The 22,839-nt window shown below is 35.0% G+C and overlaps 1 protein-coding gene across 3 annotated transcripts in view; it reads left to right on the top strand.

Annotated features, from left to right (window-relative positions):
* LOC145668345 (venom protease-like) overlaps nucleotides 1–22,839 on the top strand; it is a 166,464-nt gene that overhangs the window by 34,533 nt on the left and 109,092 nt on the right. The window lies entirely within an intron of this gene.

Here is a 22,839-nt window from a genome sequence, read left to right on the forward strand (position 1 = left end):
TGAAAGAAACGGGTTGAGAGTCGTCTTTGCGCAGGGATTTCGTTAGACCTTTGAAAATCTGCAGTCCGTGTGGGGGGAAATAGCAGAGCGAGCTAAATAATGACAACAATGGAAACTATCCAGCTAATTTCCATATATTTCTATGACTACATGACAAGCAAACTCAATTGCTCTGCAGCTGTTTACCTGTAGTGTAGGCCCACATATAAAATATGTCTAACGATGAGAGCAGGAGACTCAAAAGGGTTCCACAGCTTTTAAACACCCCAATGTAGAAATGATTACTAAATTGTCAGTCCCAAGCCTGAATAAAGTATAAAGAGGATCCAGAACGTTTCAGTGTAGAACATTTCGGTGTGAGGACGTTTGACTACAAAGGATGTTTCGGTGTGTAAAATATATATATATATATATTTTTATGATTACTTTCAAAATAGTGTGTGTGTGTGTGTGTGTGTGTGTGTGTATACTTACATAATTAAGCAAACTAATATAATACGATCAATTCTTTCTTGCTCAGTTATAATTTTAAATCTCGGAAACTGTTCTAGTGACTTTCATGTAATTTGGTGAAAACCAGTTTGGGGATACGAAAAAACTATTTACTGAGTTTTATCTTTAGAAAAATTCGTTTATAAGCGTCTCCGGTAAATTTTATTTATATATTTTTTTTTGGGGGGGGGAGGTTTCAGTATATCTTAAAACTGTCTCTTCAATTCTCATGATGTACGAATTTCCTGATTGCGATTTAAAGCAAGTAACACAAAAAGAGTAGTTACGGTAGTAATATGAAGAGGGCTTTAATTATATAATCATAATGAATAGCCATAGAATGAAGGAAAAGGGAGACAGTTCACGCCAAACATATAAAATATAAAATAAAACTTGTAATCTTAGAAAAAGAACCAATTTGAATTTTGCAATCTGACACTCGAAGTACTGTAGTGTAAACCGGCTAACATATTTCGGATGACTGTCCGAAACTGAAAAAATGTCAACACAATGTTATTTCTCATTTGATATTTCCACTAATACGTGCTATACAGACGAATACTCATATTGAGTTTCTAACAAAAGTCTCCATCATCTATTGGTAGCAACACAAAGAGAACATTGTGCACTTCTGATTATTATTCGTGAAATGAGTTAAAAAGAGAATTAATTCACGCAGAACACGCATGGCAGCATTTAATTTTTTATTTTAGGTATTAGATTATCTTTTGCTTTTCAAGAATTTGTTTGTTCCTAATGAATAACTTTCGTTAGGAAGAGCGGACATTTCGGTGTAAAGATTGGAATTTTTACACTGAACCAAACTCACACCTAAACGTCTCTACACCGAAACAGACATATTCCGTGTAAAAGGAAGCTGCGAAAAGTAAAATAAAATAAAATAAACATTTACTTTATTATATATTTTACAAGAAAGTTTCATATTATGATCTTGCTGAAAATCACGTGTTCGTCACGGTGTCCTCCTCAAATAGGAACGTGTTAGTCGTATCACTTGGAGCAAGCTCGACAAAGGGATGGGAAGTGACTCGAGCTGGAAGAAACTCTCCCTTGACATGTATAAAGAAAGAGAAGAAAGGTATCTTCCTGAAAAGGGATTTAACCTTAAAAGAAGATTAATCTTTGATGATCCCTGATAAGAAAACGATTCAGCTTATCTGTTCGGTGATTCTGGTGGGCTTGTACTCTGCTATACCTTGTAGTTATCTTTTAGTGCAATGTTTGACACCAGATGCAAACAACAAGCAAAAAAGGAAATTATGTTTAGTGAAAAAGCAATGAGAGAGGAGAGGATCGTATTTGTTACAATTGCATTAGTAGGCTCATACATATTCCCCATGTGTATGATGACGTTTCCTCTTCGGATCGTAAGGAGTCACCCGGGTTATGGTCCCTCCGAATCATCAAGTCATAAGTTTGTTTGGGCAAAAAAAAAAAAAAAAAAGTCAATGCCAAAAGCAGAGGAAGATTAGACTGGAGAGAATTAAATTTTGCATAGATATGATATGCGTAAAATAAGGGAATACGCTTTTCGATTTTCTTTGACAAAACGGTTAAGTGGGTTATAGTTCATCTAAACTTATGACCATGAAATGTGAAAATAATAAAAGTAGTCCGAAAACATCTCCAAAAACACCTAAATAAACCGCAAGGAGGATTGTAACAAAATTGTTACAGAGACAGTATGCTTAAAATAGAATTTCTGGGAGTAAAATTGTTCTTAAAGGCACAAGCCTTCGCTGGAGAAATGGCAGTGAGTGCCAAAAAGAAGAGAGGAAGGACAAAGCGAATTAAATGTATATACAGAAAAAAAAGCAAAAACATGGTTTGTGTAAAGTATACACACCTCAGACAACGTTAATTATTGTAATCTCTGAGAGATTTATGTATCATTACTCATTATCCGCTCCCTCTACTGTATAAATTATAAAAACGACAACCGTAGGGCCTACAATGACTTTTCAGGTCAGTGAGGGCACCGCTTGAGCTAGCCCAAGTTCGCCCCTGAAGGAGCGAAGAATAAGTAATAAACGAAATCTTATTTCTCCTCTTTTTGACAAAACTACTGTTGGAGGTACTTGCCTTGGATAAAATCCCGAATGATAGTTTATCCCACTTCAAGCAATGGATCCCATCTTCACATACCCTTTTTATTTTAAAGTAATATTAAACCTCAATGAATCAATTAATTCAACTTTTCCACTATTGGTCAGTTCTATAATGTGTACATGTATTGATAAAGCTCATAACCATTCTGAAAAACCAATTAAAACGTTCTTAAAAAGTTTCACTGATGGGGTCCAGTAGTTTATGAGTAATGTAAATAAAGTCAAACCTTCACACAACACACGCTACAGTTTTATAGTTCATTAGAAATCAGAACTATGCAAAATGTACGAGAATAATTTTAAATACGAAAAATGAAATGAAATCTTTCAGTTTTATATCCAATGGTTATTCCTTTTAGACTAAAAATGATAAATGAAAGTGTATGCGTATGAAATAATTGGTGGAATGGGATTCTGGAAGAAAGCGAGAGAAACTCCGACGAGAAATAATAATAATAAAAAAAAAACATGCCGATATGATGTAGTTCATCACATACTGTTGGTTTGAGATCGAACCAGGGGCTCTTAGCACCAGTGCTGAGTGTTCTGCTACTGAGCCATCGTGCCCCCTACGGTTACCTACGAGAAAAAAGTTGAATTAAGATTTTTTTTTTTTCTCGAAATGGTGTAGTGAAAGTAATGTCTTGTCTCAGACAGTGTGTGTTTCTATTGGAAGAGTTCTGTCTTGTCTCATAATAACACGAAAATTCTGTCTCTTATATTGCACAACGTTATACAAGACTATGGTTAGTTTTACGCATATTATTTATGTCTGTATTATGCACTGTGGTGTTTTAACACGTTCACTATCAGCACTATCAGTCTAGCGTAAATATCTAATGAAATTTTCACAAACACTGTTTCAATTTAAATATTATATTGTTTTCTTTCATATTGTTACAATAATTGAATGATATTATTATTATTATTATTATTATTATTATTATTATTATTAATAATAATAATAATAATAATAATAATAATAATAATAATAATAATAATAATAATAATAATAATAATAATAATAATAATAATAATAATAATAATATTGAGGATTAGTCAAAATGGAGTTCAGAGGAAGCCAATAGAAGGAAACAAATATTCTCACATCAGTTTTTCTGTTTAGCAGCACATTTTCTCCCGCTGTAAAACTAGGCGACCAATATATATATATCTAATATAAACTCATATATCAATTCTTCTATATCATTAGCAGTACATTTTCCCCCACTATAATACGAAGCAAGCACTTTCTAAGGAAACAATCTCACATATCAATTATCCTACATCATTAGCAGCAGATTTTGTAATACCAGGCGACCAATCTCTGATAAAAGTTTTTTGATGGTTGTGGAAACACTGTCATTATTGTGAGCAAAAAGGCGCCCCTTAAATTTTATTCGTCAGCTCCTCAAACTCTTGGAAACTGCATGAAAACAAATTAGGCTTGTAAGCTGAGTGGATCTCGATTCCCAAATGACGATGATTTTGTTGATTTTGTAGGACATAGCAACATTGTGAAAGAGGATAACGCTCTCTTTGGAGGACTTTTGCTTTTGAACTCTTTATTCCCTCCGCAATAATGAAAAGGTTATCAATTTGCATTGATTATGTCACCTCACCCCAGGAGTCCCGTAATGGAACACTGTCGTTTTACCGGCTTCCACCTAGCTTCATGTGGCTGGTCTATTTAATATTTGTAAAGTGAGATCAGGATTGTTTCTTTTCAATATGTAAACCAACTTCTAATTAAGAGTGACAATTTCAGCATTCGGGATACTTAAAGTATTAGTTACTTTAAAACATCACGTAACTTTTGCAATTGATTTTACCTATAGGATTTACTGTTTGAACATAAAATTTAACCACTAAATGAAAAAGCTTTATCCAGCACGTTTCAACATATGATCATCAATAAGATCCAGGACAAAAGTAAATTAATCCACTCAAATTGTCTACAGCACAGGACAAAAATAAATGACTACAGTCAGGCGTGACAAAAAGGATACCACCAACATCGATCCCACATTGCGCCAAGTGGGCTTTTGTGGTGGACATACACCGTATGCGTGGATTTCTCGGGGTTTCCTCGCTTTTTTCTCTTTTCTCCATTCCATCATTTCATTCATTATAATCACCGTCTTCCTTAGGCTTGGTACATAATTGTCAGACATTGAAGAAACGGACACAAAATAAATTTAAAAAAAAACATCTACTGTCATACGCAAGAAAGAAAATAAACGACTAAAATCAACCAAGATACATACAAAATAAATTACATGACTAAATTTAACAGAGACACATGACACAAAATATATTAAACGACTAAATTAAACAGGTTACACAAGTCACAAAATAAATTAACCGACTAAAATAACCGTTATACACGGAACACAAAATAAATTAAACGACTAAAATCAGCCATTATTCACAAGACCGTTATACAAAATCAATTGTAACACACAAGATACAAAATAAATTTAATGATTGTAAATTCAACGTGATACACAGAATACAAAATAAATTAAACGACTAAAACCAACCGTGACATCAGGCCTCAAAATAAATTAATCAACTGAAATTCACAGGGCACAAATATATTAAACGAGCAAAGTTAATCGTAATAAACAGAAAACAAGATAGATCAAATGACTTTTCAACCGTGATACACAGTAAAAAAAATAAATTTAATGATCTATATATTGAAATGCTAGGTTTATATGTTTGTCTCCAAACAATAGTTTATATGTTTGCCTCCAATCCTTTCGACAACGAAATCTCGAAAACCACAAGTGCTAGAAATGCGCCGTTTTCGCTGGTCAATTCCAAACTTTGTGTAGATTGTCCAGTTCTAATTGAATATTTAAAAAAAACATAGCTGTTATTTATTTAGTACGTTTTTTAGGGGTACACTGGAAGTGTTGAAATTTTAAAAATATAAAGCAGCATATCCAGTTATACACTCCAACACCACATATTTGTATACAGGGGTTGTATATCTCTCAGGCGTTTGTTTGATAGCCAAATGATAATGAAAAATGAAGGATAACCATTTCTCCAGTCTAAGATGAATCTTTATATTGTTTGGAGTGCTTTGCCCAATGAACACCATATATCATTGACATCATAATTAATTGTGTGTGTAATGTATTTGCTTTATTACATACTGCATGCAAGAAGAAAGAAAACACTGATCATACATGGATTAGAAACTCCAACCGGAAGTAGGCTCAACTCTTGCAAACGGTGCGAGATATTGAAATAAATCGAAAAATCTCCCCTTTATGGTGCTCATTGCCGATTTTTATCATGACGTCTTTCACCTGTGTCTGTAAAGGAACATGCACATATCTTGTAAGGAATGACAAGGAGATTCATGCTCATACATGAATGTTGCGCTATGTAGACAGAGCAGGTTCTGCTAGTTACAGTTAATTGTGATACACATGGGGAAAAATAAATTACTAAAGCTAGCTGTGATACAGAGGGTGTATAATAAGCGACTAAAGTGAACCGTGATAGATAGAACACAAAAATTAGACGACTAAAATTAACTGATAGACAGGAAACAAATGAAAAGACGAAGATTGTTTATGTAGCAAAAGTATTAGTTTATATATTTAGTAAGGCTATGTTGATATAGTAACACTTTACTCCATTAACAATTACAGTAAGAAAAAGAGTGGAGGATGGCAGATTGAAACTAAGCTATATAGGTGAATATCGAGTAATCCAAGGTTAAAAACTTGGCCAAATAAAATAGACGTGTATGATCTCTGCAATTTTCAAGACTACTTATTTAGTCAGTGTTATTGTGAAACCTCAAACTAAGCTATCCGTAACTTGCTACTCAAAACTGTAATTACTGGGTAGTCGTGATTCTGAACAGTTTCTTTTCCAGCTTTACCATTAGCATTTGGAGCTAATGGGCATTTCTAAACTCATTCAGACTTGTTTTGTTTCATGCCGTTTAGCACTGCATGATTGTTCACGGTAATTCGATTTCAGCAATTAGGCCAATATTTTCCCTATAAATGTCACGGAAAGGTGTCAGATGCAAAGAATCTTTAACAATATTTCTCTTTTTATTTCCTAAATGTATGTCTTGCAGTTTCCCAGTACCTTCAAAGAAATTGATTAATTGTATCCAAATACTCGATTATGTAAATACCATAGATATCCGCAAAGGGGTTTAAGGGGTTGTGGCCCCTCCCTCAAGTTCATTGTAAATATATATGAATTAAGTTACCAGACACAAGGAATGTTTTCTAAATTGACTTCCCAACATTTTCTTTCTTTCTTTATTTTTCCAACTTCTATTGAAAAAATAGCTGTTATAAATATGATACTAGGTGGTAAGCAAAATACAAGAATTTGTTTATTTGCTGAAAATTATGCGTGAATACAGGAATGATACCACATAAATAAGCTCCTTGATGACTCCTGTCCATTCCCCTATCCCGAACTGAACCTTGTTATATAATAAAAGACCCTATATATATGTATACTGTCGAGGTTGGTACAACAGGATAGGGCGCAAACTGCAATACAATTAACAACAGATTTTAACAGTGAATAAATCACAACTGTGCACTCAGTTCACCGTACATTGTTAGATATAGGTCTCCGTAGCTGACATCCCACACGTGTACCAACATTAACAGCACGGCATCGTCGATAACGATTGGAATGAGCATGTGCTCAAAGTCAGTAGACAGCTTAGCAATGGGACAACATTGCATGGTCTAATGAATGAGTCACTTCGGACCAGAATCCATCGTTACAACGACTCACCAAAAGTAGTCGTTAACCCTGGTTCAGTTATATCTTTAGTGGCAATAATCGTTTTCACCTTAAAATATCTTCTGAAGTTATATTCACTAGTATGCTCACCTTTTCTACTGAAATTACAAGTCCATGATGAATATTAAATAGTTTATTCTTTGGTTACCTTTTAATGTATATTCACACAAAACGACTTGCAATCAAACATGTTAACTGAGTATATATAAACAACGACATAGCAACCCATTAGACAATAATGTATATTTCTTATATATTAAAACATTCTTCTTTTATTATTTTTAATTAACATTATAACAGGTATAGTGCTTGTGTAAAAGCACTTTCTGCCCGAGATATATGTAATTATGAGCCGATACAAAGTATCTCGTTATATAAAATGTCGCCCGATAAAGGGACTAAATATAAAAGTTACAAGGGAGCTTGACTTTTATATTTAAGAACCACTGGTCCGTTTATAATAATGACATGATAATAATCGTGTTCTCTACATTTTGATCGCCCTTCATATATAACTTCATTAAGTTTCCTTCATATAAATACATTTATAATAAAACTTTTATTCCATTATTATTTATCTTTTATCATAAAAAATGTCGTCGCTTACTAATACAATCAACGAAGGATGCGAAATCAAAAGCGTAAGAGATAATTACATTTTAAAACACAAATTACAATGATCAACGATTTCATTCATCATTAAAAACGGTCATGTTAAAAAAAATGTTTGCTCTTTCCAGGGCGCATTATATAACAATTACGTAAGATGGTATTTTAGAGTATACATCATATCAACAAGGCGTCATGATACAAAAGAATCTTATCCAAGTATCATATAAGGTGACACATGAGTACAGTCGTCGGATAATTAGCTTAATAGAATGAACCTTCTACTGAATATAATCTTTGACAATAAAGTTTCAACATAAATCAATATAATATAAATAACCTTTGTTTTTAATCAGTAACAACATTAACATCTTCCCGTATGGTAGATATAATAATCTATGTTCAAGTGAACGAAAAGAAGAAATTAAATTTATTTTCACACATAAATATTCATAAGAATCAATAGCTGATATGGGTTTAACCCCTACCACATCAACTGCAATCAGTTTAGATTCATACTCGTATATGGTTCTAATAAAGTACATTGTACCGCACAATCATGATTATGTCCCGCATTATTATTCTGTACAGGAATTGTGTCATTATTTTGATTTTGATACGAAATGCCATCTCTTGAACTACGGTTACGTCTATCAATGTAGTTTACAGTATTTCTAGAATTTCGCCATGTATTTCGTCTGTTTTTGAATCTACTTTGGTTAAATGATCTGACATAATTATTGTCACGATTAGTTAGGTTAGGTGTGTTCCCATCATATCTTTGCCTATTCTGATTGTTCCGATTGTTTAAATTTACTCGATTTAGGTTATGTTCCGTATCGTCTACATTACGGATATTTAGATTCCGGACTGGTACTGATCTAAAGTTATCTGAATTGTTTTTAATTTTGCCTATTCCCGCTTGATGATTCTGTGCCTGGTATTGAGTTTCATAACATTGAACAAGCATCAATAGATGATTAAAACTCATGCATTGCGTAGAAAACAGGATTTGTTGTAATTTAAACGGTAGTAGATTTCGAATAGATGCAATCACTCTAGATTCAGATTGCAATGGATTTACGATTTTTAATTCATTATACGTATTCACAACAAAATCAACAACAGATTTGTGCACGCGAGGATTAAAAGGTTGATTTCTAATCGTAGCGTCTCTGTTTGCAAGCAAAAAGTCATTCTCATAATTTGCGATCAACGCTGCTTTGAATTCCTCATATGTATTGACGTGTTCACGTACTGCCTTAAACCATAAAGAACACGGTGGAAGTAATAAATGAGGGATTAGTTTCATATATTGAGATTTATCTATACACATTATACTGCATTCGTCCTGAAATTTTTCTAGGAAAGAAGTAGCATTTTCATTACATCTACCACTAAACTTACTCATAGCACGTATTTCGCTCATTTTTACACTTAACTTTACATTTCTTTCACCATTTCGTGTTCGTGTTGAGTGAAAATTTCTACCTACTGCGTTATGCGTGGTTCCACCATCTCTTTTCCGCCCATCTGTATTCCTTGGTTGAATTCTTTCCAAAATAATATTCTCATCGGATGGGTTGCTTGAGGAAGAGATAACGCAAGGTCCTTGTCGATCTGCTTCGGGTGAATGCGAGGTCATCTCTTGTGAATGAGGGAACTCCAAACGATCATTAACCATGTTGTTGTTGTATGCGTTGTCTTTAATCTGTAACGTCCTAATTTCCTCCTGTAAGGTAGATATCAATTGTGTATTTGCACGTATTTGGTTAGAATTATCTGTCTCCTGAATCTTTTGCTGACGAACAGAAGATTCGATTACTTCAAAATCTTTTTTTACAATATTAACTTCTTGGATTACATGATTGTAATTATTCTTGCAATCTTCAGATAATCTTTTTAACTTCTCGTCGAATTGTAACGTGATGTCTGTCACAGCTTGTATTACAGATTGTTTCGCTTCTTCGGACTTTTGATCTATTTGTTCTAACTGCCTACCCAATTCTTCATGCTGTCTCTCTAATCGTCCATTCAATTCTTCATACTGTCTTTCTAATCGTCCATTCACTTCTTCATACCGTCTACTTAATTCTTCAGATTTTTGCTGTACTGTTTGTTTTAACTCTTTGGACATCTGAGTTAAATTTTGTTCTAGTCGTTGTTCTGTCGCTGTAATGCTAGTAGAATTCGGTCTTCTAATGTCAACATTCCGGGTGCAATAGGAGCTATATTCTGCTCGTTGTTAGCACTGTCAACAGTTTCATTCTCTACTGTCTCACCAATCATGATTTTTCTTGTGATTACTCTGCCACTTCTAAGAACGGTTGAGTTCGTATTCATGAACCTTCTTACTAAGGTAAATTCACCCTTACTTTAGACTTCGGGATATGAATTTACAAGAATCCCGGGTTCCGGCACCAAAAATTTTACAACGATTCACCAAAGGTAGTCGTTAACCCTGGTTCAGTTATATCTTTAGTGGCAATAATCGTTTTCACCTTAAAATATCTTCTGAAGTTATATTCACTAGTATGCTCACCTTTTCTACTGAAATTACAAGTCCATGATGAATATTAAATAGTTTATTCTTTGGTTACCTTTTAATGTATATTCACACAAAACGACTTGCAATCAAACATGTTAACTGAGTATATATAAACAACGACATAGCAACCCATTAGACAATAATGTATATTTCTTATATATTAAAACATTCTTCTTTTATTATTTTTAATTAACATTATAACAGGTATAGTGCTTGTGTAAAAGCACTTTCTGCCCGAGATATATGTAATTATGAGCCGATACAAAGTATCTCCTTATATCGTCTTCCAGGGAAACAGCTAGTCGAGACGTGCGCAGCAAGACGCGACAAGCCGATGATGCATCCATTATGATTTGAGGAATCTCCACATGGTTATCCTGTGGAGAGGGCAATGACGACTCCTAGCTATCGTCAGGTTTATTGTGGATTATGTACACCCATTCATGTCAGCCATGTTTCCTGCTGGGAGTTGCAACTTTCAGCAGAACAACGCTTCTTATCACAAAGTCAACGTTATGCTGCAGGTTCGAGGGCCACAGTGACGAATTTCAATTGCTGCAATGGCCTCCAAACTTACAAGATTTTAACGTACGGCGCACGTTTGAGATCTCATTGAATCCGAGCTCATCGCTCCCCTCCGCGCAATTTATAGGAATTAAGTAACTTATGTGATGCTCCATGCCTCCAGTCACCTACCAATGTCTCATTGCTTCCATGTCAAACCTCATTGATGTAGTCAAATATGGACATACAAGATATTAGGTAGGTGGTCATAGTGTTTTGGCTGGTCAGTGTATATCCAAGAATCACTCATAATCTTTGATGAATCTATCAACATATTATTTATCAAATTCTATCCAGACATTTTTATGTTATGATTCAATTTGCATTTTAACAATATACGAGAATTACAAACTAGAAAATATAATTTAATGGAGCAAATGCACTAAGGAAAAAAAAAAAACATCTTGCAGAATATTATAACCAAGTAAACACAAAAATATATATTCCTCTACAACCATGAAAGTAATAGTGAAATAACGAATAACAAAATTGTCAGTAATAATTTATTTACATGCAATTGTGATTTAAACTCCGCGTTAGAGTATATGATAAAACTTAACATAATAATTTATTTCTTTGTTACATATATGATGAAGTATTTTTATTATTCGTTAATTCACCATTATTCACACTTTAATTCGAGATAAATTTATCTTCTTGACATATATATCTTAGCTTTTTTACAATATTTTATAAGATTTGTTTTCTTAATTATCTTAGACTAGTGTACCTGATTGGAAGCGAGTCGGAACCAAAATTAATGTAGCTTAACCATTTAAAATGACCATTTAATAGCGTTGTAGGAAACGTTAAATGATTTTCGGCAGTAGATGATGCGTTCTCGTTGTAGCATGTACTGACTGTCACATTCAAGTTTATGTTTGTATACCCAAAGTCACACCTGAGACTATGAAGCTTTGATAGATCTATCTATAGTCTATACATAGTGGTGGCTCATAGCCGGTGGATGTAGTCGAATAGTTTGAGGAGTTAGACTGATGATCGTGAGATGAAGCCCATTGGGGATTCTAGTCCTTTTGAAGTAGGATCGGTAGATTCTGTCCTCGATGTTTCTGAGTTTGTGTCCCTGTCGAGTCTGAACAGTGGTAGGAAGAGACAAATAAGTCAGGAAGTTTCAGAAAAACAAAAGGTGTTAAATAAAATGATCAACTTAAAGTTTAACTTCCCATGGTCATACCATTTAGGCTTAAGAACGTGCATGATTAATGAAAATGATTGATTGTAAAATTAATTATTTTGTTGTGTGCTCTCTCACCGGGAATCGAACTCGGACCCACATGCACAAAAGGTACACTCTCTACAAAAAGTAATAAGAGCTTTCACCTCTGGTGCGAGGGATCTTTGCTTCAATCTTAGCGCATGTAAGTTTGCGGCGTGCAACGTCGTGTTGATGGGTTTTCCCAGGATATATCCGTTTGTCTCATATCTTCTCATTCGTGAAATTCTTTAATAGCCATTTACTGTCATTAATCATCCGTCTCCTTTAGCCTAAAGGGCATAATCGTGGGAAATCAAAATCAAAAATGTAAGCCATTTGTAAACGAAGATTCACTTATACATTTTTCATCAAGTATTTATTTTGTTAATCAATATGTTTTTTTCAGTTGGCTTAAACCAAAATCACATTATTTACAATGTATAAATGAAATGAAACCTTTGAGTTTCATGTCCCACGGTTATGCCGGTTAGGCTAAAGGAGACGTTGATGATGAGTAATGCATGAAATTGTGGAATGAAGAAAGTGGGAGGAAACGGGAGAACCCTGAGGAAACCCACGCACACGGTGTTTGTCCACCACAAAGTTTACTTGGCGGGGGCTGGGATCGAACCCGGTACCCCAAGCACCAGAGGTGAACGCTCTACCACTTTTTTTTAAAAGAAAATTTATTGTAACTCAAGAATCAATTACATTGAAGTGGTTATGCTTTTGTCACAAAGAAAGGAAGTTACTAGAACAATGAGTTGGCTATAAAATTTGCAAATAGCTTATTACGTACATCCTTTGCTAATTTGGAGTATTCTTTTTGTAAATACTGTACATAGAAGGCTCCCCCTGCTTCTAAGTTGGAATTAAAAATATATTTGACGGTCGTTCCTATATACCAATTGACACTATGTTGTTTACTAACGGGATAAAAACGATAATCAGGTCTTAAAACTATGCTAATATTTATATTGCGTTCCGAACTACGAGTAAGAATGGCTAAAAAGTGACGTAACTGAGACCAGATTTTTGTGGATTCCAGACATGTCGTGATTCTATGAATCAACGTATCTATATTGTTACATCTATTGCAAAGAGCATCAGGACTAAAACCATATTTGTTTCTCTTTTCTTTAGTATCAATAACGTTATGGACAATCATAAACCAGATAGATTTGCTGGCAACACACAAGGTCGAGTCATTGATATTGGCCCAAATATTGGACCAATTACACAAGCACTCATCTAACACAATTTTAGGTGGGACATATAATCTAGTCATTTTAAAAACATACAGCTTTTTACTACTTAAAGTTTTAAAATCAAAAAGCTGAGACAGATATATATAATCACACAAAACAGTTTCCAAGTACTTACAGCTTTGAGGGAGGTCAGCCATACACAGGGGTAGACTCCTGTCTGTTCGTGCTAATACGTAAGTGAGCAGTTGTTGTGTTACACTATTAGCTTCGTCTGTGTACAAGATCATTGAGCGAGTAACATACAAACTTGCAGCTTTTTCTTGCACATTGAACAGACCGATGCCACCTTGTGAATGTAAACAACACATTACATCATATTTAACACGAAAGACCTGATGTTTCCATAGAAACCAACCACATAAACTTTGAATTTGTTTTCCTATGAGTTGAGGCATAGGTAATACATTTGCCAAATACCAGATTTTGCTTAAGAGATAAACATTTATAAATTTAGCTCTAGAATATAAACATAGATTTCTGGATTGATTTACATAACCTGAATGACGCAGTGTGTTTACAATATTCATATAGTTATGATCAATAGTGTGCATTATGTTTGAATAAAAGGTAATTCCTAAAATTTTGATACTGTCGGCCTGAGGGACGGTATCTATATCATTAAAATCAATACTATTGTTTATGTTTAACATATGTGATTTACAAACATTTAATCTAGCCCCAGATGCTACCTCATATTCACGAACACATTCCATCATGAGAGAATAATCTAGTTTAGAAGAGACAAAAACTCTTACATCATCTGCATAACTAGCCACCTTTATAGCAGGGGTAATAATATTTAGACCAGTTAGGCGGTCATTCATAGCATATAACAGGGGAGCAAGGCTAATAGCAAAACTCAACATTGAAAGGGGATCACCTTGTCTTATTGAACGTTTGATGGGAATGTTGTTGAATAGGTGACCGTTAACATTTAACTTCGTATGAGCGTCTTTATAAAAATATTTCATCCATGTAACAAATTGTTCATTAAAACCGAATTTTCTGAAAACAGACCATAAGTACGAGTGTTCAATATTATCAAAGGCATTTTTAAAATCTAAATTTATCAGAGCAGCTTTAAGAGCGCAATCATTACAAATAGTAATACTATCTCGAATAGTTAATAAAAGGTGATAGATGGTTTTCTGTTTAACAGCCACATATTGCAAATTTTGTAATAACTTATCCATGTATTCCTGTAGTCTGTTTTTAATGCATCTACTAAAAATTTTGATATCTGTATTAAGAAGGGATATAGGTCTATAATGGCTAACCTGAGATGGTTGAGCAGTTTTAGGGATAAAGACCGTGACGGCTGTATTAGGGCGCTTGATAATCTCTGAAGCAAAGAACCATTCATTTACAATCAATGTTAGTGTATCGCCCATTATATCCCAAAATTTAACATATAAACGGCCAGAGATAGAGTCGGGCCCAGGAGATTTTCCTTTTTTTGCAGCATTTACAGCTCTTTGTACTTCATTTTTAGTAAACGGAGCACATAAAATTTGATTGTCTTCATCATTTAGCACTGCAGGCACACTGTCAAGTAATTTATTTTCGCAGCCGGTAGCAGCAGCGACCCCAAATAACTGGTAGTAATAATCATACAGGGTGTTACGAATATTGTCCTGAGTAGTCTGAATGGAGCCTTGAGCATCTGTGAGTGACGTGATAAGTTTCCTCCGTCCACGTTTTGCTTCTGTTAACACGTGTGTAAGAGAGCATTGTTCTTCTTCCGGAAACCCTGGAACTTTACTACGTAACCTAATCCCTTCCATTTTATGTTTATGGAATTGTAATAATTTGGCTTTGTATTTACGTACAGAGATAAGGGCCGAGCGATTTGTCATCGCTTCAGTTTGTGCCTCTAATAGACATCTATAATAGAAATTATAAAGTTTTCGCTTATCAGCATAAATTTCAGAGGAATACCACCTACAAAAGCTTCGGATTTTGTCCTTACAGTATTGATTCCACCACTCAATATATGTTTTAAACCACTTCTTTTGTTTAAGCCAATAAGCCCACTTTTTAGAAAAGAGCTGACAAAATGACTCATCATTGAGCAGACTTTCATTCATGTGATAATATCCCCGTCCCCGAGCAATCTTCTGGTCATTAATTTTAATTTCCATTGTTAAAACAGAGATGATCAGTGAAACACGTGGGATATCGGTATACAGAAACAACCTGGGATTTGAAGTTATCATTTACATAAATCCTGTCTATCCTTGAGCTCGAAGTTTTTGTAATAAATGTGTCCCCCCTTAAATCTGGGTGTTTGAAGTCCCACACATCTACCAAAGACAAATTCTTTACCAATTCATTTAAGGTAGGTCAATAATGGTAAGTTGGTTCTGTTGTGTGAGTTATACTTGAATTATGATCTCCGCCAAAGATAACATTATTTGGGCCACTAAAAACCGGCGCTACCTCATTTGCATAAAAATTATTCCGTTCTTTTCTATTATGGCTTCCACTGGGCGCATAAACATTGATTAGAGTTATATCATTAACCTGACCTTTGATAATTCGACCATTAGGATGTAATTCTACATTTGTAAGCGGGATGCCTTCTTTAACCAAAATTGCAGTACCAAGGCTATTATATGTACAATTATTATATACATTATATGATGGATGTACGTTTACAATCTTTGGACCAACTTCTTGGAGAAAAGCTACATCTATTTCAGATTTAAGTAGAAAGTCATTGAGAGCTTCAAGTTTGACTGGCGATTGTATTCCGTTGATATTTATAGTTGCTAGTTTTAAGATAGTACACATAAATATTGTTATAGAAAGTTGTCTAATGTTAGCAACACACTTCATAATACCACACCACTATTTGGCTGCAAGCACTGTGTTTCTGAATGTTTAGGTAGGAGTAGAAACTGTTGGTGACTCACCTGAAGAAGAAACTGCGGTATCAGGTAGATATTCCGTACTCACTAATTTAGCTACAGACGACCGGGTGATCCTAGGTGATACTTCTAAGGGTCCCTGATCCGTCTTCTTAGGTTGTTTTACTTGAGCTATAGCCGTTCCTGCTTTCTTCCGTTTCTTGTCTTGGGAGGCTTCCTGGGAATTCCGGGCATCAGATCCTTTTTTCCCACTAGGACAACTCACAGGGGGGAAAGGATGATCTTTTTCCTTGGACTGAACTGGGAAAATGGGACTTACAGAGGAAACTTCCGATACACTATAGATGCACTCTAGCTTCTGATCACCATCAACAACACTAGTGGAGGAGGAATCACTGTCTATCAAAAGCTTCTTTGTATCTTGTTCAATGACAACTTGATGTTCCCGTGGAAAATCTGACTCAGCCAGTGAAGAAGTACCATGTAAAGCTGGAGGGGCTGCAGATGAGGTCCTGTCCTGACTATCACTAATATCCTTGGGAGAGACGTTTTCGTTAATTGCTCCAGAACATGGTCGGCTAGGAACACTGTCTTTTGGCACTATCGGAGTAGTGTTTAGAGAACGGCCCTGTATCACAGGGGTAGTAAGCTCAGTCATTAACTTTGGAAAGTCAACATCTGACGTTAAAGTAGGCAAATTAGCAGGTTTAACCACATTGATTTCTTGGGTTGGCGAAACCCGAGAGCGTTCCTTATCACTTTCAGTATGTTCTATGGTTGTTGTTGAAACAAAGGCCCGTTTTTGACGCTGAAAACATTGATCTTGTAAATGATCTCTAGATTGGCAGTAATAACAAGTACGGTCCTGACCGAAGTAAGTTACTAGGAACTTCTGGTTACGAATATCCAGGAAGGACGGTATAGGTTTAAACAAATACATAGTCACGATCTTTCGTCCAGATCTAACTTTATACAAGTAAATATGAGTATCGTCATAAATTTCGTCTTTTATACTTTTACACTCTCCATAGATAGACAAGGCACGCGTGACATCAGTATCACTATATTCCGTGGGAATAGCATGTATTCGCACATAGGTTAAAGGTCGATCAGCTAATTCTAAAGTCACTGGGTATGTTCCACTATCATCGTGAAATTTAACACTATCACCATGATCTCTTAACAATTTGTCACACAACAAGTCAGACAATAACTTAATATACACACATTTACGATAAATATCCAACTCAATACTTAGTATTTGTTCTTCCTTTAACTTAAACGTAGTTTGAATAAACTCATGGATTTTTATTGTGGACGGACGGTTAGGAATCGCACGAAATCCTAATTTTAATGTATTGACACGTTTGATAGACATTTTATAATTCTAAATAAACTCACTAGTCACCACTAAACTGAAATATATTATAATCAAGTCAGCGTAAATTCCAAGTAAACACAAAGTACACTGGGCGCATTCAATGCCTCTCGCACGATACGACACTGGACGGACGACCAGCGAAAGACGTGTTACCTCTTGGGCAGCTAACACGCGAGTCCAAATTTAATGATCTATATATTGAAATGCTAGGTTTATATGTTTGTCTCCAAAACAATAGTTTATATGTTTGCCTCCAATCCTTTCGACAACGAGATCTCGAAAACCACAAGTGCTAGAAACGCGCCATTTTCGCTGGTCAATTCCAAACTTTGTGTAGATTGTCCAGTTCTAATTGAATATTAAAAAAAAATAGCTGTTATTTATTTAGTACGTTTTTTTAGGGGTACACTGGAAGTGTTGAAATTTTAAAAATATAAAGTAGCATATCCAGTTATACATTCCAACACCACATATTTGTATACAGGGGTTGTATATCTCTCAGGCGTTTGTTTGATAGCCAAATGATAATGAAAAATGAAGGATAACCATTTCTCCAGTCTAAGATGAATCTTTATATTGTTTGGAGTGCTTTGCCCAATGAACACCATATATCATTGACATCATAATTAATTGTGTGTGTAATGTATTTGCTTTATTACATACTGCATGCAAGAAGAAAGAAAACACTGATCATACATGGATTAGAAACTCCAACCGGAAGTAGGCTCAACTCTTGCAAATGGTGCGAGATATTGAAATAAATCGAAAAACCTCCCCTTTATGGTGCTTATTGCCGATTTTTATCATGACGTCTTTCACCTGTGTCTGTAAAGGGACATGCACATATCTTGTAAGGAATGACAAGGAGATTCATGCTCATACATGAATGCTGCGCTATGTAGACAGAGCAGGTTCTGCTAGTTACAGTTAATTGTGATACACATGGGGAAAAATAAATTACTAAAGCTAGCTGTGATACAGAGGGTGTATAATAAGCGACTAAAGTGAACCGTGATAGATAGAACACAAAAATTAGACGACTAAAATTAACTGATAGACAGGAAACAAATGAAAAGACGAAGATTGTTTATGTAGCAAAAGTATTAGTTTATATATTTAGTAAGGCTATGTTGATATAGTAACACTTTACTCCATTAACAATTACAGTAAGAAAAAGTGTGGAGGATGGCAGATTGAAACTAAGCTATATAGGTAAATATCGAGTAATCCAAGGTTAAAAACTTGGCCGAATAAAATAGACGTGTATGATCTCTGCAATTTTCAAGACTACTTATTTAGTCAGTGTTATTGTGAAACCTCAAACTAAGCTATCCGTAACTTGCTACTCAAAACTGTAATTACTGGGTAGTCGTGATTCTGAACAGTTTCTTTTCCAGCTTTACCATTAGCATTTGGAGCTAATGGGCATTTCTAAACTCATTCAGACTTGTTTTGTTTCATGCCGTTTAGCACTGCATGATTGTTCACGGTAATTCGATTTCAGCAATTAGGCCAATATTTTCCCTATAAATGTCACGAAAAGGTGCCAGATACAAAGAATCTTTAACAATATTTCTCTTTTTATTTCCTAAATGTATGTCTTGCATTTCTTTCTAGTTTCCCAGTACCTTCAAAGAAATTGATCAATTGTATCCAAATGCTCGATTATGTAAATACCATAGATATCCGCAAAGGGGTTTAAGGGGTCGTAGCCCCTCCCTCAAGTTCATTGTAAATCTATAATATGAATTAAGTTACCAGACACAAGGATGTTTTCTAAATTGATTTCCCAACATTTTCTTTCTTTATTTATTTTTCCAACTTCTATTGAATAAATAGCTGTTATAAATATGATACTAGGTGGTAAGCAAAATACAAGAATTTGTTTATTTGCTGAAAATTATGCGTGAACACAGGAATGATACCATATGAATAAGCTCCTTGATGACTCCTGTCCATTCCCCTATCCCGAACTGAGCCTTGTTATATAATAAAAGGCCCTATATATATGTATACTGTCGAGGTTGGTACTGTACAACAGGATAGGACGCAAACTGCAATACAATTAACAACAGATTTTAACACAGTTCACCGCACATTGTTAGATATAGGCCTCCGTAGCTGACGTCCCACACGTGTACCAATGTTAACAGCACGGCATCGTCGACAACAATTGGAATGAGCATGTGCTCAAAGTCATTGGACAGCTTAACAATGGGACAACATTGCATGGTCCAATGAGTCATATCGGGCCAGAATCCATCGTCTTCCAGGGAAACAGCTAGTCGAGACGTGCGCAGCAAGACGCGACAAGCCGATGATGCATCCATTATGATTCGAGGAATCTTCACATGGTTATCCATGGGCCTATAGTATGTGTGGAGAGGGCAATGACGACTCCTAGCTATCGGCAGGTTTATTGTGGATTATGTACACCCATTCATGTCAGCCATGTTTCCTGCTGGGAGTTACAACTTTCAGCAGAACAACGCTTCTTATCACAAAGTCAACGTTATGCTGCAGGTTTGAGGGCCACAGTAGCGAATTTCAATTGCTGCAATGGCCTCCAAACTCACAAGATTTTAACGTACGGCGCATGTTTGAGATCTCATTGAACGTCACATCCGAGCTCATCGCTCCCCTCCGCGCAATTTATAGAAATTAAGTAACTTATGTGATGCTCCATGCCTCCAGTCACCTAACAATGCCTCATTGCTTCCATGTCAAACCTCATTGATGTTGTCAAATATGGACATACAAGATATTAGGTGGGTGGTTATAGTGTTTTGGCTGGTCAGTGTATATCCAAAAATCACTCCTAATCTTTGGTGAATCTATCAACATCTTATTCATCAAATTATATCCAGCCATTTTTTTATTTTATGTTTCAATTTGCGTTTTAACAATGTACGAGCATTACAAACCAGAACATATAATTTAATGGAGCAATGCACTTAAATTGTATACTTTCCTAAGCAAAAACACCTTACTGAATATTATAACCAAGTAAACACATATTAAAAATGTATATTCCTCTACAAAAATGAAAGTAATAGTGAAATAACGAATAATAAAATATTCTCAGTAATAATTTATTTACATGTAATTGTGATTTAAACTTCGCGTTAAAATATATGATGAAACTTAACATAAGAATTTATTTCTTTGTTACATATATGATGAAATATTTCGTTAATTCACCATTATTAACCGTTTGTTACTCGTTAATTCACCATTATTCGCACTTAAATAATTCGAGATAAATGTGTCTTCTCACATAATCTTGGTTACAATATTTTATAAGATTTGTTTACTTAATTATCTTAGGCTAGCGTACTTGGTTGGAAGCGGGTCTGAACCAAAATTGATGTAGCTTAACCATTTAACAATGTTGTAGGATACGTTAAATGATTTTCGGCAGTAGATGATGCGTTCTCGTTGTAGCATATACTGACTGACACATTCAAGTTTATGTTTGTATACCCAAAGTCACACCTGAGATTATGAAGCTTTGATAGTCTATACATAGTGGTGGCTAATACCCGGTAGATGTAGTCGAATAGTTTGAGGAGTTAGACTGATGATCGTGAAATGAAGCCCATTGGGGATTCTAGTCCTTTTGAAGAAGGATCGGTAGATTCTGTCCTCGATATTTCTGAGTTTGTGTCCCTGTCTAGCCTGATAGTCCTGAATAGTGGTAGAAACAGAAAATAAGAGTCAGAAAGTTTTAAAAAACAAAAGGTGATAAATAAAATGATGAGTTTAAAGTTTAACTTCCCATGGTCATACCATTAAGCTTAAGAACGTGCATGACTAATGAAAATGATTGATTGTAAAATTAATTATTTTGTTGTATGCTTTCTCACCGGGAATCGAACTCGGACCCACATGCACAAAAGGTACACTCTCTACAAAAGTAATAAGAGCTTTCACCTCTGGTGCGAGGGGTTCTTGCTTCGATCTCAGCTCATGTGAGTTTGCGGCGTGCAACGTCGTGTTGATGGGTTTTCCCAGGATATATCCGTTTCTCTCATATCTTCTCATTCGTGAAATTCTTTAATAGCCATTTACTGTCATTAGTCATCCGTCTCCTTTCGCCTAAAGGGCATAATCGTGGGAAATCAAAATAAAAAATGTAAAGCCATTTGTAAACGAAGATTCACGCATACATTTTTCATCAAGTATTTATTTTTGTTAATCGATATGTTTTTTCAGTTGGTTTAAACCAAAATCACATTATTTACAATGTATAGTACGCATATATAAATTTGGTGTTTGTGATCCCGGGTTCGATTTTAGACAGAAACTCATAAAATAATTATTTCTCATAAATCTCCTTCCGTCTGTTAAGCACTGTATAAATTTTCAGTTACCTACTCTTCTTTCACATGTTCAGGTTGGTATCCTCGACTTTGAGAATCTGAATTAGATAAATATGTTATCTGCGACCTTACTACCGTAATAAATAATTTTTTAAAAAAACTATTTTATTGCTGAATTTGCAATTATCTGCCATGCATAAAATATACGCTGTAGTTGTGAAAGTTTTATCATTTCACTTATCGATTGAAAATAATGTAGTTCAAAGACAATATTGGCAATCAGTTTCCTATTGGGAGAAAGGCGAAATAGAAACTTTCCATTAGTTGCGGCAGGAAGACTGGTTGTTCTTCATTAGCAGTATTGTCCTCCTACTTTAGCTTTTGCTGTACAAAAAAAGAAAACAGAAAAAAAGTCCATGTTGAAAGATACTCATATGATATTCATGCGGGTGTCAGAATGTGGGACGCCCTTCTTTGTTGGCGGCGACAAGCCAGAGAGAAAAGAGGTAAAATGGATGATCTTGTCTCGTTATCGTAGGTGGAGCCACGGATAATTTTGGAGAAGACCGCGAAGTAAACAATAATAATAATAATACAATGTCCTTATGTTTATTTTTGTAGATCCTTTGACCTA

This window comes from Thermobia domestica, chromosome 13, assembly GCF_964235325.1.
Source record: "Thermobia domestica chromosome 13, izTheDome1.hap1.1, whole genome shotgun sequence".
Lineage (NCBI taxonomy): Eukaryota > Metazoa > Arthropoda > Insecta > Zygentoma > Lepismatidae > Thermobia > Thermobia domestica.